Source organism: Manis javanica, chromosome 16 (genome assembly GCF_040802235.1).
Source record: "Manis javanica isolate MJ-LG chromosome 16, MJ_LKY, whole genome shotgun sequence".
Taxonomy (NCBI): Eukaryota; Metazoa; Chordata; class Mammalia; order Pholidota; family Manidae; genus Manis; species Manis javanica.
In genome coordinates, this window is record NC_133171.1 from 69,419,610 (window position 1) to 69,437,219 (window position 17,610).

The window sequence follows — 17,610 nt, forward strand, 5'->3', positions numbered from 1 at the left end:
AAAAAAGACAATGTCACTGCCCTCGGAGAACTTACAGTCTAATGAGGGAACACATCAATCAAATAATCACATAAATAATTACAAATTACAATTGTAATCAGTACACCATCTCTCACCTGGACTACTGCAACAGGCTCGTAACAGCCGTTACCACTCTTGCTCCCTCACAATCTACATGGAAGACTATTTCTAAAATGTAAAGCAAATTATTCCCATTTCTCTAACCCCCACCTCTACAAAAAGCCTTTCAACGGCTTCCCTTGCACACAGAATAAAAACCTATGCCCTTTACTTGAATTACAAACCCTTAAGCAATCTGGCCATTCCTTCCCTCTATAACCTCAGTCAGACCACTCTCCCACCTTCCCTGCCTCAGGCTCTTTGCACTTACCCCTGTCTGAAATGCTCTGCTGTGGATCAAAGCTCACCTTGTCACTCAGATCTCAGTTTGAATGACACTTTCTCTCCTAATCTTAGGTGGCATCCACTCGCTTGGCTTAGTTTAATTACCTACATTTTATTTGTCTCTGCTAATTTTCTTCTTTATGTGGATTTTCTTTCAGGGGAGGGGTTGTGAATGCACACACATGTGTCTTCACTTGAATGAAAGCATCACAGAAAAGAACTTGTCTGTTTATATCCCCAGTCTTAGAAATCTGCCTGGCCTATTATAGCCACTCAAATATTTATTAAATGAGTAGTGCTGTCTAACCTGATGAAGAATATAAGGAAAGATTTCTCTATGGAAGTAACAACTGAGCTAAAATATGGAAAATGAGCAGGAGTTATTGAGTGAAGAGAGATAGAAAGAACCACCACACAGAATGAACAGCTAGTGCAAAGGCCCTGGGGCCAGAGGAAGCATCACACAAATAAAGAACCAAAAGGAGACCAAGCAGATGAGTTCAGAATACAAGAAGTATAGCTGAGAAAGAAGTCAGGAGATAGTGCTAACTGTTTGAAGAATATAAAGGCAAGTATTATATAAAGAAATTCACATGCTTTTTAGGTTTGAGCAACACGAGCTTTATATAGAAAAAAGTCACTACAGAATTATTTAATAATACAAAACAAAATCAGGCAAAAAAAAACAAGATAAAACATATTCAATTAGTGATACTTTCAGCAAAGGAGCTATTACAGCATATTTAACTTACATCCTACAATTTAATCATATCTATTCTTAATTTTCTATCCTGATTTCCACAGATCACTCCCTCTAAAAAAAATCTGCTATGTGGAAAATGTTTTAGAGAATTCACCCATTGATGAAAATCTATTTGTAGATTTCTTTCAGAAAGAAATCCTGATTCTGCTCATTGAGATATAACTGATGCTAGAGTGAATATGTCTGACATTTTAATATGCTATACTGCTATATGATATTTTTTAAGTAGATTCACAATGCAGTTTTAAATTATATAGGGCTCTACATTTGAAGAGAGGTGTAAAGAAGTTTGTAACAAAACAGAGACCTTGACAGAAAGGTAAAATATCAGAATTACTTTTTAAAAAGGAATGATTAAAAATGATCTTCAAGTATTCATCTCTTAGCAGGAAAAGGCAGAAAAGATGAGAGGACATGTGATGAAGGGAAAAAAGCACACAGAGGCTGCCATTTACTCAGTGCTTTCTATCCATTGTATATGTGTTGTGTACTTTCCATCCAACCCTCCCTTCCCCATCCTCAAGGCGATGGTATTATTCCCATTTGGCACTTCAGGGCCCATCAACTTCTAGTCTCTTCTTTACATGTGTGCCATTTATGCAGTACATAATGAATATTAATGAATATTCTCTCTTAAAACCAAAAAATGCATGATTGACACCTTCAGAACTACATACATAAGAGTTTTTGCAGAAACAGTTGTTTACCCTGCTCTTAAATTTTCATGCCATCATTGGCAGTAGGAAGAGCTTCCTAGCCTATCCTAACAGATTTATTTGTTCCAAACATTCTCCAAATTATTCAATCTCAGCCCTCTCTTCAGAGGCAGAGCTACATCTAATTACTTCCTAACTATACACTGATGTCAGCTGCAAGATTCTAAACAGCAAAGGCAGGATCCGGAACCAGGTCTGGGTAGCAGGAAGCCCGAGCCTTCATGACCATGCTGTGAAGGCATGGTGAATGTGGGTAAAATTGTAACATTTCCAGGATATCTCACCTGGCTTTAGTACATCTGCATATCAATAGGCATCCAGAGGTGGAAAGAAGTATGGCTTTAGTGCATTTGCATCACACCTCTGGGGTAGAGAGAAGTTCATCTCCCTATCAATGGGTACTTACCTGGGCAACGGAGGGGCTTATCTGTACCAGAGAGGTAAAGGGGAGGGCCAGTTTTGCTGCAACTTCAGCAGGAGAGATAGATGGGCCGGATTGCAGTTTTGTAAGCAATAAATGGTTCTTAAACTTTATTTCTCCTTTGGACTGATTTTTAGAGATGTTTTGCCCTGGGATTTCCTCTCCCTGGACTTACCCCTGGCATAGTCAGCAGGATTCCTCTAAACACGAAATCTGTTATAATGAGTGTGACCTTTGGGAGGGCCACCCCAAGAAATGATGGGGAGAAGTGGTACTCACACCAAGGGACATGTGTCTATACTCGTGTCATCATGGAGGTACCACCACCGCTGCTGGCTGCACCGACCCCGGCCTGTGGCCCGAGCCTAAGACTACTGCTTCTGCCACTGCTGTGGCTCCTGCTGCTGGCCAGAGCCTGGTCACAACTATGGAAAGGAGCAGAGGTCCAGGTCACCTTGATAGAGAAACAACTGGCTGCTGTGTACCACACCTTGCTGGCTATGGAGCCCATTGCTGGAAAAGCTCTGGTCAAGGTAATAACCACCTAACCCACCACGGGGTGGGTGAGAGACTTGACCCAAAGGCCACGGAGTGGTGTGGCACAGACACCTACCATATATCATGTGACTGGCCACTTGCCTTTGGCATCCCCAGGGAATGGTGAAGCAGACACATTGGCCCAGGTGCGCTGGCTAGAAGGAAAGCCTGCCTCTGATGTTGCCCAATGGCTATATCAGCATTTGTTGCACATGGGGCAAAAGATAATGTGGGCTATAGCCTGTCACTGGGGCTTGCCGTTGATTGACCTTTGAAGAAGTCAGCCAAACCCATAAGGAGTCACTGTGCAGATCAGCAAACTGCCAAGAGGGGCCTAGAGCGTCCCTTTGCAGCCTTTAGCAGTAGTAGGTGATTGAGAGCGATCAAATCACCCACTTTATTGGACATGTATTGCAAGGATGGGTGTAGCAATTAGGAATAAAATAAACATGGCTCTGGCCATTTCAACACATGGACCAGCGATGGCTGGCTCTTCTGGCACCTTGGGGACAAGGCCTGGAAGCTGGCCTCCTGTGTATTCCTGGAATAACATCAAAGTGGCCCCCCACAATCACGGTTATTTGCTTCTACAGTCCTTGTGTCCTGGATGCGCCCCCTGGCTGCAGCTGCCGCGTGATGGCTGCAATGGATGAACTTTGGACTTAATCTGCATGAGACTTTGAACCTAGCTTAATCCTCTGGCTTGAGAATTATGATTGTGTTGCGGTTGTCAAGAAAAAAGTGCTTGAAGACAGGCTTGACTTTGTCTAATGTTTGGTACAAGTTTTGTGAGGAATCTAGCGTAACTGTTAGGAATGAGTAAACAAGTGTAGAAACATATTTTGTGGTTAGTAAAAGATTGTGCTCTAAAGTACATTTACTTAAACTGCATAGGATGAATCCTCTGGCTTGAGGATTATCATGATTTTATTGCTGTTGCTATTGTATGTCATTAGTTTGGTTGAAAGAGGGGGAAGGAGTAAATTGTAAGGTGAGATTTCTGGAGGGGTGGCCTGTGGGTAAAATTGTAACATTTTCAGAATATCTTACCTGGCTTTAGTACATCTGCATATCAATAGGCATTCAGAGGTGGAGAGAAGTATGGCTTTAGTGCATCTGCATCATACCTCAGGGGTAGAGAGAAGTTCATCTCCATATCAGTGGGTAATTACCTGGACTTATCTGTACCTGAGAGGTGAAAGGGAGGGCCAGTTTTGCTGCCGCTTCAGCAGAAGAGATGGGCCAGGCTGCAGTTTTGTAAGCAATCAACGGATTTTAAACTTTATTTCTCCCTTTGACTAATTTTGGTTTTTAGAGGTATTTTGCCCCAGGATTTCCTTTCCCTAGACTTATATCGAACAGATCAAGTCAGACCACATCCCAGTGAATAATTCTTGATTCCATTTCCATCTTTTAGCACCTAAGAGCTGATTTAATAATCTTCAACAAAATTAATCTGTTCACTTTCTCAGGAGACATGGACACAAGTTCAAAAAGTGTATGTTCATAAAAGACACATACATGTCAGATACAATAAACAGATTTTTTTTTTAATTCATAGTTTGGAAGTGGGGATGTATATTGTATTTTCTACAGTCCTGTTCACAAGTCAGTGATTAAGATAGAAGTAAGAACTTTGCTAAAGCACTACTTTTCAACCCCTCCTCCAAAAAATACATTCATTCAGTTTTAAAAAACAGATAAATCAGAGAACTCTTAGACTTACTTAATTTTGCACCTTCTAACTCTCTGGACACCATGATTTTTAAGTGCTTGTTATTATCACTAGTACATGAATATCTGCAAGCAAACTGCTAATTCAGGATTATGGAGAGTGGGTGTTTTTTTATTTTAGGTGCTTGATTTCTTAGCTCTATAATTACACATAAATTCTAATTCATAGTAATATTAGTAAGGGTTCAAAAATTGTCTTCAAATGGTTTATATCCATTTTTACAAACCTTGAGAAGGGAACTATATAGTACCTTTTTTTTAAGACTTCAACAAAACAGTTAAAATATAAAGGTATCATTAAAAGCTCTCCACCCTTTGAAAAAGCCTTTGCCATGGAAATACTCATGCTTCCATGATTATAGATGTCTCAAGTTTTACCCAATAAACAAGTCTGATCTGTTTACCAGAATGGAGGACGGCATTTTCTGTGCTCTTCTCTGGGATCACTTACTTAATAAGCTACAGAGACAATCACTTGATAACACCAAGCAGACAGAGACTTCACTGTGCAAATCTAAAACTCTTCTATAATGTTCTAGAGTTTTCCTAAGACTGATCCCGTGTGCTGGAAACAGGCATCATATAAAATTCTTTAATTCATCTGAGAAACATGTAGTGAGCACTTACTTATGTTTCAGGTATTGTTCTTGGAGGCTGAGAATTCAGGGCAAAAAAAAAAAAAGAGAGAGCCACTGTTTTATGGATTTTACACAACAGAAGAAACAGAAAGACAAACAGATATACACTTTTTGTTTGTTTACATGATGTGCCAAGTGGTAACAGTACTATAGGAAAAGAACAGGTAATAGGGATAGAGAATACAGGGGACAAAAGGATTACGATTTGTACAGACACTTAGGGAAGGCCATTCAGACAACATCTGAGGGCAGATTTCAAAGAAACAAGTAAGTCATACTAATATCTGGGGGAAAAGCAGTTGCAGCAAAGGGGACAGCATGCTAAGGTCTCGAAGCCAGAGCAGGAGTGGTGCATCCAAAGAACAGCAAACATAATGTGCAATATGCAAGGGGGGGAGAATGGTGGTGAGGCTGGGCTAGCAGGGGCCAGAGCAACAGGGCCCCACATGCCCCGGAACTAACTCTTCCATTTATTTTGAGTGAGGAGGAAGCCAGTGAAGGGGTTTTATTTTGGGGGTTTTTTTTTGGTATTGGAGTCTTCTGAGCAGGGAAGTTATAAGATCTGATTTATCTTCAAAAGGACTGTTCTCTTTGCTATGAAGGAGACAAACTGCATGGTATCAAGAGCAGAGGCTGGGAGACAAGTTAGAAGTTGCCTGCAATAAAACAAAAGAGAAATAATAGTAGATTGTTCTAGAGTGGTAGTGAGAATGATCAAATTTGAGTGTGCAGGATCAACAAACTTGCTAATGGACTTTTTTAAAGTAAGAAGGAGAAAAGGGAGGTGTTACGGGACAGTCAAGGTAACTGAAAGAATGAAGATGCCATTTCCTAAACTGAGATAAATCACGGGAGGGACAGGTCAGGAGGACACAGCTAGAGGAAGTCAGTTTGTTTTTGGATATGTTGAGTATGAGACGCCTACTTAGACATTCAAGTGGAAATGTTGAGGGGATATGTGAGTATAGAATTAAGGGAAGAATTTTCTATCAGAGACATGAATTTGAGATACATCAGCAGGTAAGATGACATTAAAGCCATGAGACAGGATGAGATACCTAGGAAATGGGTATAGACAAAGGGAAGAATCCAAAAACAGATCCCTAAGGCACTGCAGTGTTAGGAGACAGTTGCAGAAACCATCAAAGAACACTGACCAAAATGCCAGTGAGATGAGCAGAGCATTAACAGAGGTGTCCTGGAGGCCATCTGAATGTGGATTATTGCTCAGCAAATACTCCCTTCCCTTCCCAATTAGGGACAGAGCATGTTTCCCTGTCCCGCCGATGTCAGGCCTGGCTAGAATTTCTTCAGCCATTGGGATGCTAGTAGGCCAGATGAGAGAGGCCTTCAGTGCACCTAGTGACCTGACTCTATTCTCGGAACTCAGTAATCTGCCAAGACAAGAGTGTACCCTGGGTAGGCCTTTCTGCTTATGTCCCAGAAAAAAGACATGAGGAACAGATCTGAACTCCATCCACTACCTGGAGCAGGGCCACCCAACTCAGCCCATCCTAGATCAGCTGAAATGCGGCCAACCTATGAAACCTAAGAACAAAAGACTAAAGGTGGGCTACTGAGTTTTAGGGTGATTTGTAATGTATCATTACTAAAGCAACAGCTAACATACGTGCCACATGCAAAATGTCTTTCAACAAGAAGAAATTGATCAAGTATCAAATGTTACTGATAGATTGGGTAAGATGAAGACTGAAAGTGACCCGGGACGTGGCAAGGCCACCCACCCAGAAGCACTGCCCAGCAGCGTACAGTGAGTGAGGATGCCTAACAGGGATAGGTTCGAAAATAAGAGAAGTAGGAAAGGGCAATGTAGACACCTCTTTCAGGGAGTTTTGCTATAAAGGACAAGAGAAATGGTATGAAATCTGAAGAAAAATGTAGAGGTTAAGGAAGTACTATGTCTGTGGGGCATTTTTAAGATGAGTAATATATAAACTGATGGAAATGGAAATTTTCCCCAATAGTGGGGAAAATTGATAGAAAGATCATAACCCTTGAGTGGGCAAGAGGGGAAGGTAAACAATGCACATGTGAAGGAGGTGGCTTTAGAGAGGAGCTCAGCCACCGAAGGACCCTGGGAAACAGCGGCATGTATGGGTGCAGAAGCAGGCGAGACCAAGATGCCGCAGTGGAAGCCTGTGGAAGTTCTCTAGAGGCAAGGTCAGCTGCTGAGGGGAAGGGGAGACGCGGAGGTACACGTGTGAGGGAGAAAAGAGGACCAGCGGCTGTCTAGGACAGCAGGAGTAGGCAGGAAAAAGGAGCACGGCTGCCAGTCAGCACTTGAGCTCACACATAAATCACACTGAAGGCTGAACATTCCTACCTAAATGGCCAGCTGCTTGTGATGAAACTGAGATGGCATAAGCCGACCCCTACTATTATTGTAAACAAACAAATTTTTTTAATTGTTTAAGAAACCACTCAGGAAAACAGACAAAGGTACAGAAATTTTGATTTACTGAAATGACATTAAAATGCCTTCAGGACAATCACACATCATTAAATTTCTGTGAGTGAGACAAGTGAAGAATCCAGCGAGTGAAAGAAGACATCTGGGACAGCCAGGAGTGTGGCCCAACCTGTAGCTGATCAAAGAATCAGGCAGGCGTGAACCTGAACCAAGCCCAGGGCCCCACTGCTCCCTATGGGCGCCTCCAGCCACGTTTGGCTACTGAGTGCTTGAAACCTGGTGAGTGCAACTATAAGAACTGAAATCTTAACTGTAGTTACTTATAGTTCATTTTAAATTTAGAAACTGAAGCAATGTAAGATATTTTTCCATCAAATACAACTTTACTATTTGGGCAGGACGGCAGTTCATTTTAACTGCTGAAAATGTAGTGTCCAAATTGAGATGTTCTGTATGTGTGAAATACATGTCCGATCTTAAAGACTTTATGCAAAAAAAGTCTGATATCTTGTTAATAATCTCTATAGTGATTACATGCTGAAATTATGATATATTGGATACATTGGGTTAAATAAAATCTGTTATTAAAAATACTTTTACTTTTTTAATATGGCTATCTGAAACTTAAAATTACATGTTGGACAGCACTCATGTAAGGATTAAAACATCAATACTACCTGAAAAGCATGGGGCCAACTGTTGCCATGGTGACTATAAAAGAGGGCCAAGCTTGTTCAGCGATGTCACAGGAAGAATTACCCAAGATACATGCAGCCTAGGTGCAATATCTAAGCCTTAAATCCATAAGGGACCACGTCTTAATGAAAAACAGGTCATGCAGTGACTTGCAATCAATACGCAATGATATGGTAAATAAGGCTCACCTTGAATGGTACTCCAGCTTATCTGAGATAATAAATGTCCTTCTAGTGGGTCTCTTTTCAATCTAGAGAACGTTTAGAATTAAATATAAAGAAGATGAAGAAAATCAGACTCACATTACTACTTTTTAGAAAAGTTTAGAAATATGTTTTATATTAATTGGAACAGTTTGTGCAGGATTGTTATGCTGTTAGTGTTTAAAAGAATCTGACAAATTAGTTTTGGAATTCCATTTTAAAATGTGTGATGGATTTAGACACATGATTTATTTAGATTGAAATGTTTAAGGGGATTTGGCTATATCTGTAAAATATTAATTTTGTAAGTGGTGGAACAGTTAAAGGAACTGAGCTAAGTATTTGGAAAGGTTTTCATATTTGGGTCATAAATATGCCCAATGAGCATCTGATTTGTTTAAATAGAGAATCAAATATATTAAATTTATATATTCATTTGGAACTATTTAAATTTAAATTTAACTAAATTTATAAATAAGACTGATAGTTTAAGAACTCAATCTGTTCAATTTGAATTAAAGTTTTGTGAAAGAAAAAGTGAAAGTGATTGCTCATTTTCATCAGATTTATAAGCAGAATAATAAGTAAGTTGGATTTAAAGATGTAAGAAAACTAGATTTTTATTTTTACCTGTAAAAAATCAAGTATTGGTTGTCCTTTCTGTAGACAAACCTTACCTTGGTAAACAATAATTAAGAATGTTACAAATACTAATTCATTAGTCCTCACAACAACCCAGTGGAGTAAGAAATGTTTTTCTCCCCATTTGACAGGTAATGGAATGAAGGTACAGCAAGGTTAAGTAGCTACCCCAAGGTATACAGCTAGAAGGTGGTAGAGGCAGGATTTTGAATCCAGGCTGACTAGCTTCAAAATGAGAATGACAAATGAGAACCATTTTCAAGATTTCTAACTTCACCCCGACCCAGTGCCCCAGGCCTCCAGCGTCTTAAGAGACTCTTCTGCTGTAACAAAGAGCACGCTGCTCTGACCCTCAAGCCCAGCCTCAAGTATATGACATTTTATTGTGCATTTTCATTTCATTTCTTTTCATCCTATACCATATGGCCCTTCTCTGTGTTCATTCCCAATCCAGGGCACTGTGTAAATTTTCTACCACATAAAAAAATGTTTTAAGTATTTAACTGGAAAAGCACACATGTATCTACCTTATCTTTGGAAGTAAGTTAAGAAGTAGTTCTTGCTCTTGAGAAGTTTATAGTTAAGCACAAAAAATAGATACATGCATTTTTCAACACAACATTGTAAAGTGTTTAGAAAAAGAAAAGGTATACTGTTTTGAAAAAGAGTCAGTCCTGTTTGAAGAGAGTGAAAAAGGAGTATTACTTAGTTCTCAGTACAGGTTAGAGTTTGTTAAGGAGCCGGAGTGATGCTAGCCCACAGTGCAAAATAGATAAACATTCAAAAGACACATAAACATCTATACAGGCAGCTAACACCACAGGAAAGATGTATTCCTTTAATATTGCATACAAATAATAAGGGAAAGAGCAACTGCTTGCAAAAAGTATCTTTTCTGTAGATTATTCCAGTTTCTACATAAGGAAAAGAACCTGGTACATGTAACAATATGCTATGAAGAAATGCTTCTTGTTTTCTTTCTTTTCATTAAAATAAGAAAAAAGACCCAAGCGCCGTAACAATCAGTGCCATTACTTCTCCACTTAATGTATATCAGTAAACTGAAAAGTAAAGCTTGCTGCATTCCTTGACATAAAGAGGCTAGGATTCTGGTATATTTTGTGTACTTCTAGGTTAATGTTACAGAGAGAGATCTAATTGGTTTCTTCCTTTTAAACTGGGATCATACTAGTACCTAGTATACTAGGTATTTTTGAGAGAGGGTTCTTGTAAGGATTAAATAAATTAATATTTGTGAAGTGCTCAGCATAGCACCTTGCCCATAGGCAGCACTAGTAAGGATTTGATTGACTGATCAAAACAGATGGAAGTGCAGTCATAATGAACAGGGTCTGAGGAAACTAGATGTAACAAAGGCAATGCCACATAAGACCACAAAGAAACCTTTTATTTTAGATTCACAATGCAAGAGTTTGAGGTAAGCATCTGATCTTCAACATAACTATTCCTGACATGCCATGTAGTGATAAACTTGTGTGAAATGCATATCTCCTTTGAAAGACTATGGTCAAAAGAGAGAGAAGAAAGTTCATAACAGACTAATGCTCAGAAATGCAATTTCTATTTTAAGTATATCAAGTATGTTAGACAAACACATAGTTTTATTGTATAGTTCCAGTACTATCTTGGTTATCTAACTGGTCAACCTGATCAGTTAGGTCACATAATATTCTCATGCAGAGAACTTCTACTCTTATGCCCTAATTTGTGGTTTGTAATATTCAAAGTGCACTTAACACCACAATTCAAAGGAGTCACTTTTTATAGTCAGGAGAAAAGTGACTAGGTAAGCCACAAGGACAGGTGGCTCTGCTGTAGGAGTGGCCTGCCTCTGGAAACCACACACACTGCCCTTGGGTAATTGCTTCAGGAGTCTGGACCACAAGGTGTTAAAGACATTAGTGCCACCAGTCTTCTCCCCTCCCTTCCCCCTTGACCAAGGCTTTGCAGGTTCTCAGTATGATTAAAATTCTTCTTAACATCTTTTAACTCACTTGAGCATCTACCTCTGCAGTCCTCTGGTTTTTACTTCAACTGACTACAAGGTAAGGAAGCAGGAGGATCTAGTTCAAGACACTTAGACAAATGAGCAGTCAATCAATCACCTAACAAGATCCCAAATATCCATAGCCACCATACAACCTCTATAAATATCCAAAATGTAAAACTAAGGATTGTAACATGAGTTGTGGGGTTTTTTTAATGCACACTATTATAAACTAAGTTTCTCCTATTCTCTTGGTTAAACAACAAATTATCCAAATCCTATTTTTTAAAGGCCCTAGGGATATAAAATTTTTAAAGTATTTGGGAATCAACTGGTAACTTTTCCTCGTAAGAGAAGGAAGGCTGAAAACTAGGCCAAAAGAGAAAATTTGGGTATCATATATAATGAGTTATACATAAAATAAAAGAAATAATCATAGTAGTTGGGAACGCATAATACCTCAACCATATGAGCTTAGGTGATTTTCCTCAAGCAATACGGAATACATAAAAGGAGAGACTTGATAAACATTTGTTGACTGATGTCCAAAACTAACTATATAATTGCTACAAATAACTGGTACATAAAGAAATCGATCATTGACCTTGAACTATATTTATAACACTACAATTTGTGCCAGGCAGTATAAATGCTCACATCTTCCCCAAGCACTTGTGGTTTACAAAATGGCTTAAGACACTGTATCCTCATTGTAGCTGAGGGCCCAAAAATTGAAACATCTGCCCATGCAAGTTTTTCAGTCTCCATCCATCGCTATTAATAATCCATGTCACAAAACGCCACTTTTGTCATCACCACTATTCGTCTCCCAGGCCTTTTCTCAGCACAGTAGTTATGATCAATACCCACCATGCAGAGCAGGTCCGTTAACAATACCTTTTACTTATAACATCTTTCCTTGAGGTCTCAAAGCTACTTTGTTCTCTCCAGCCACAAATCCAGAACTGTTTGGTAACGAAGAAATCATTAAAAAACTATCATCCTTCACAAATGTGGGTATATGAACACTACAACACACTGTCCGAGATACTAAATCACCAGCCAGTCATCATTCCATCACAGTGTAACTAGAAAATGCAAGAGAACATTGACCCAAAAAATGCCTCCAAGGGCTTCCGTGGCCTTCCACTGCCCAGGCAGGCTCATAGGGCTACAAACAACTGACGCTCAAGGGCACAAGCATAATGTTAATCCTAACTTAAACAAGAACATTTCTCAGCTCATTTTATATCTTAGGTATGCTTGGTAAGTTAAGTTACAGAGTTCTTCAGGTAGAACAAGAGCTGTGGTTACAGTTATCAGGCCATATTTTACAACTTATGCCCCAAATTAGGACCAGTTTTCCTTCATAAAATTAAGACCCATAAGCCCTGAAATGCTCAAGAAGATTCATACTGCTACTGTGAATCAGCAAGTGTGACTGGTTTCTGGCACCTGAGGATGCCCTGTGCTGTTCCCTGTTCCCACCAGGTGGCTGATCTGAACTATGGGCATAAAGCACATTTTCCATTTGCATTTCCTAAGGAGATCCTGTGTATATCACAGTATTTTTCTCTTTCATTATCTGATTTTGTGCATACTTTAGAACAGTAGTAACATATATAAACATGCCAAATTACTGTTTTTCACTGTACCGAAAAAGCTTCACTGCATGCTTCAGAGCTTGTATAAACAAACCACTAAAACAAAGCGGTGCCTGCAATACATGACTGTTTATTTGTGATGTTTACTGACTTTATTTTTTGGCAGAAAGCGATACAGCTTGAAAGATGCCAAACTATATTGAATCTTGTGCTTTGTGTGAGCTAGCAGCAAAGGCAAAAAAAACATGGGTCCTTATTGTGCTGAATTAACATTGGACAGCTCCATTCCTCAGGATACGAACTAAGGGCCACAGTATAAATGTTCAGGCTAGAACGCACAGTGAGGGTTCCATCTGGCTGAAAAACAGGTCCAGTCCTTGCACCTGAATGCTGAATTTGCTAACAAAGATCTAAATAAAGCTGTACTCTTGGCACCTCAAAAAGAAGACAGAAATGATTATTTTTAGTACAAAACATGAGACTACATTCCATGTCTATATACTATGCCTAGGCTTCAATACTCCAATTGCCCTTCATGCTTGAGAAAATACTGATTTTTTCTCTCCTGGTTATCTTCTCAAAACAGATCTACTTCCTTATAATCACAGTACAATTTCATTACCATCATCAAAGAATATTTAGCAGAGCATCCATGAATCACTCTACATACACAATTCAGTTTAAAAACAAACCCAATTTTGAAATAATCTGCAAATTGTTGTTGTACCTTAATCCTTTAGCTTTCAATACAGTCTCCCAATGAAGTGACATTACTTAAAATTGCTAGTAAATATGAAGACTTAAAAACCTAGTAATCAGCAGACTAACAGGTGTTGGAATGCCTAAACAGGGAAGAGGAATATTAGACAATCACTTTAAGCCTAACACTTCAAGTAGCTTTAACATCCATAATTTTAATCAATTTAACTGCAATTCAAAATGATCCATGGCATTGGTTTCTTTCATTAACTACTTTGTAGCAAAGCTACAGTTTCTTGCATTCCTTAGAATGTTCTCCAACTGAACTATTCCAACTTCCAAATTATTTTACTAAGACAGTATACAATTCAGTGAATCATTTTCCAGTTATCAATGTGGTATCTCCCCCCCAGCTAAAACAAATATTAGCAAATACGTTATTTCCCTCTGAATTGATCTATATTGATCTAATTGATCTGAATTGAGCTATATTTCTGAAAATGAATAATTTTCCGGTCTTTCATATTACGACACATAAAAGATATCTAAGTAGCACAAGACGGTCTTCACAATCATTATTTTTAATTCACTCTTTGTGTCTGTGACAAAGTAAGTATCATGAAATGATGGTAAGGCTTGGGACCGTTGAGAAAGGAGGGGGCACCCACAACTTGAGCAATTCCCCATCCAGTACCCATACGCCCTTGGCAACGCATTGTAACCTCATCACATGCAAAACATAGATACAAATACCATCCAGCTAACTGCCTTCAGAGGTGCTCTGGGATTGCTTCCTTACACGTAAAAACGCAAGGCATTTTCCAGTCCCTTAAAGCATGAACACAATACCTTCCAGAAACAATAGCGATAACCTCGGAGCCAAGGAGCTAATCTACAAAGTATTGGTCCTGCTAGTAAATCTGCATTCCTAGCTGGGAAACCGCGCTACCGTGCCCATTCAGTTACAGGTAGAGCTGCACCTGCAAAGATAGTCTTTGTGTTCAAAATGCACACGAACTTCAGAAGCACGTCCAGCGCTCCAGTCGTGGGCATACGAAATCGGGCTCACTTTGCTGAGTCTGCCCGAGGTGTCGTCTGTTCCCCCTACGCCCCTCGCATCCAGTCCTCAAAGAGAATAAAACTATGAACAGGGAAGTAAGTCCATGGGTACATGTTTTCGTGTCTTTTTTTCTAACACCTTCGACCACCGCCAAACATGGGGGAGAGAAGGGCAGACTCCTAGGCAGGTACCACCCACCGCCGCGGCGAAAGCCCAGCCGCCGAGCGCGCCCAGCGCCGCAGCCCAGGAGCCCGCGCGCGGCCCGTCGGGGACGCAGGACGACGGCCCCCGCTTAGCGCCCGGGAGGCGCCACGGCCTCTGCAGCCGCCAAGTTTCCAGCCCGGCCGCCCCGCATTCCCCGGCCTCGGCGCGCCGGTCCCCGGCTTCGGCGAGGGAGGCTCCCGGCGAGGGGAGGCCGCGCGGCGTCCGGGGCTCCGCGCGCCCCCGGGGCCCGGCTGCGGGCCGGCCCGGCGCCCGCCTCCCGCGGCAGGCGGACCCCCAGCCCGGCGCCCGCCCCCCACCCGGCCGCGGCGCGCTCGCCTTACCTGGCCCGCGGAGGCGGCGGCGGAGGCGGGGGCCGGGAGCCGCTCCGGCGGCGGCGGCGGCGGCGAGGGAGGGAGGCGCCCTAGGAGGAGGAGCTCGGGCGCGGAGCGGGCGCGCGGCTTTGTTTGCACGGCGCGGAGCTGCCGACCCCGCGTCACCATGGCAACCTCCAGGGGCCCCGGGCCCAGTGGGGACCCCTAGCGCCCGGGTCCGTACCCGCCGCGCCGCCGGGACCTCCCGCGACCCCGGCCTTCTCTGCGCGCTCCGAGGGGACAGGGACCCCAAGGAGGCCCCCACCGCAAACACCCCTCTCGGTCTCCGTCTCCGACCCCAGCGAGAGGGGAAGGTGGGAAAAGGGGGCAAACGCGGGGCCGAGGCTTTGGCCCGCCCTGGTAGGTGCCCCCTTTGGCTTCCCACACTGGACAGTCCAAAGGCCCCGCGCACCTTTCTCCTGCGGAGCTGAGCCCTGAGAATGGAAACGTGCCGAAGAGAGAAGGAAGGGCATGCAAACTGAGAACGTGCTGAGCAACTGGTCCTCGGCGCTTCTGCTCCCACTGCCGCAGCGAGCGCGGAGCTGCCAGGGCACTCGGAACGTCCTCCGCCTCCTCCCTCTTCTCCGAGCTTCGCCTCGCTGGGCTGGTCCCACTCCATGGGCTGGTCTCACTCCACCCCAACCGTGTGTCTGTCTCGCTGACGGCTGCTGTAGGAGAGCCGGGAAGGGGGCTTAATTTTATTATAAACGCAATATGCACTTGTAACCTCACAGGCTAAAACACAACTTTCAGGCGGCCTCGTGAATCTCAGCTGTTGCCACCGCTCAGCTACTGGCGGTGACTGTTAAGCACCCACCGTGAGCGCGGGCTTCCCGGTGCCAAGGACCGGCCGGGCACTGCAGGCCGTGGCGCTCCGGAGGAGAGAGAATGGTGAGGCTAACCTTGGCACATACTAGGCACCCTCTCCCAAGGAAATTCTTGGAGAGGGAAGGAAATGTACTAGTAGACCCGAAGTAAGGCTTCCTCTATAAAGGACCGAGTCAGAGGACAGCCACCATGGGGTGAGTGAGTCATCACCCCATACCTTGTTTTCTTGAAAGATCAGTTACAGAATTCAAACCTCCAGCATCTTCGTTTCAACCCCGGGGAGGAGGCATGGCATTTATTTTCTGGCATTTCTGAATCATCGAAGGAATGTCAAAAACTTATAATGAAACCCCAGGGTAGCTGATGTTTTCTGCTACCTATCTAAGAAGTTGTAAAGCAGAATAGTGTTTTACCAATTGAATCCACACATATTAATTAATGTAAATACTAGATCCATTTTTTTGGTGGAGTATAGAAACATCCTGTTCCTCAGAAGCACCAACTCCTTTCCTGTAATGGGAACACGGGTACTTCCAGATGAAGTCAAGAGACAGATCTTTCCTACAGGCTGCTAAGCAATTTACAGGTATTGGTCAAATTTTAAATGTGTATACCATTCACCCAGCTATCTCAATTCTTAGAAACCTGTCATGCAGAAATGCACAAGTGTGAAGTGATTGACGTACATTGCAGCATGTTGTAATAGCAAAATTTTGAAAAACCTTGTATATCCACCAATAGTGATGCAATTAAATAAACTGGGCATATTCATACTATGTAATACTATACAGACATTAAAAAGAATAAAATATATAAAATACATAGAAAGATTGATTTCTTATTAAATAAAAAAGAGGAGCTGCAGAACAATATGTAGGGGTGATTCCATATCTGTACAAAGAAAAATTTTTAGATAGAAACAGACATTAACATAGAGACAAAGGTCCAAAAGAATACACATGTAATTGTTAATGGGGGTTATTTCTGAAACTAGAGAAAGCATTGAATGGGCTGCACACACTGGTATTATTCGATTTGTTTCATTTTTTTCCCAATGAGTATGTATTAGTAATTTTTCAATGAGGAATCAAAAAGATCCTTAATAAATGTTCATTGACCTATGTACATTTCTACTGGTTGAGAACTGAATGAGAGCTGCAAAGGGCCTCTGGTTGACCATCCCTAACTTCAGATGTGTAAAGCTTGGAAAACCCCCACTGGGTCCACACATGGTGAATTCCCTAGTGACCTGGTTCTGCCTAATTCTGTGAAATATTCCTACAGACATTCACTTTTCTCTAGGAGACTTGATTTTATCTTAAGGTCTGCTCCATTCTAACTCTTAGACAAAAATCACAAGATTGTACCAGGAGATATCATTTAAACAAGTTAAGTGGCAGTGGTTAATCCAATTACGTAGTTGGAAATGAAAGTACTAGAACTGAGCAATTATTGTATGAATGCATGACTGGCCTTTCTTATGCTTATCATTTTTGAAATGTATAAAATAAGGAATTTACATTCCTAAAAAAAATCTTCCAGAGCCCCATTGTCCAAGTCAGTAACCACTAGCCACATGTGGTATTGAGCACTTGAAATGGGGCCAGTCTAAACTGAAACATTCAGGAGGTGCAAGATACACACCAGATT

The 17,610-nt window shown here is 41.7% G+C and overlaps 1 protein-coding gene across 2 annotated transcripts in view; it reads right to left on the reverse strand.

Annotated features, from left to right (window-relative positions):
* The window catches only part of RNF182 (ring finger protein 182), a 70,275-nt gene extending 53,278 nt beyond the window's left edge, over nucleotides 1–16,997 (reverse strand). Inside the window, exon 1 of one of the 2 annotated variants that reach the window (XM_017653341.3) lies at nucleotides 15,545–16,997. The gene's annotated coding sequence lies outside the window, so the exon portion shown is untranslated. Of the gene's footprint in view, nucleotides 1–15,102 lie in introns of both variants that reach the window. The other variant, XM_037004793.2, reaches the window with a different exon arrangement.
* Nucleotides 16,998–17,610: the final 613 nt, after the last annotated feature.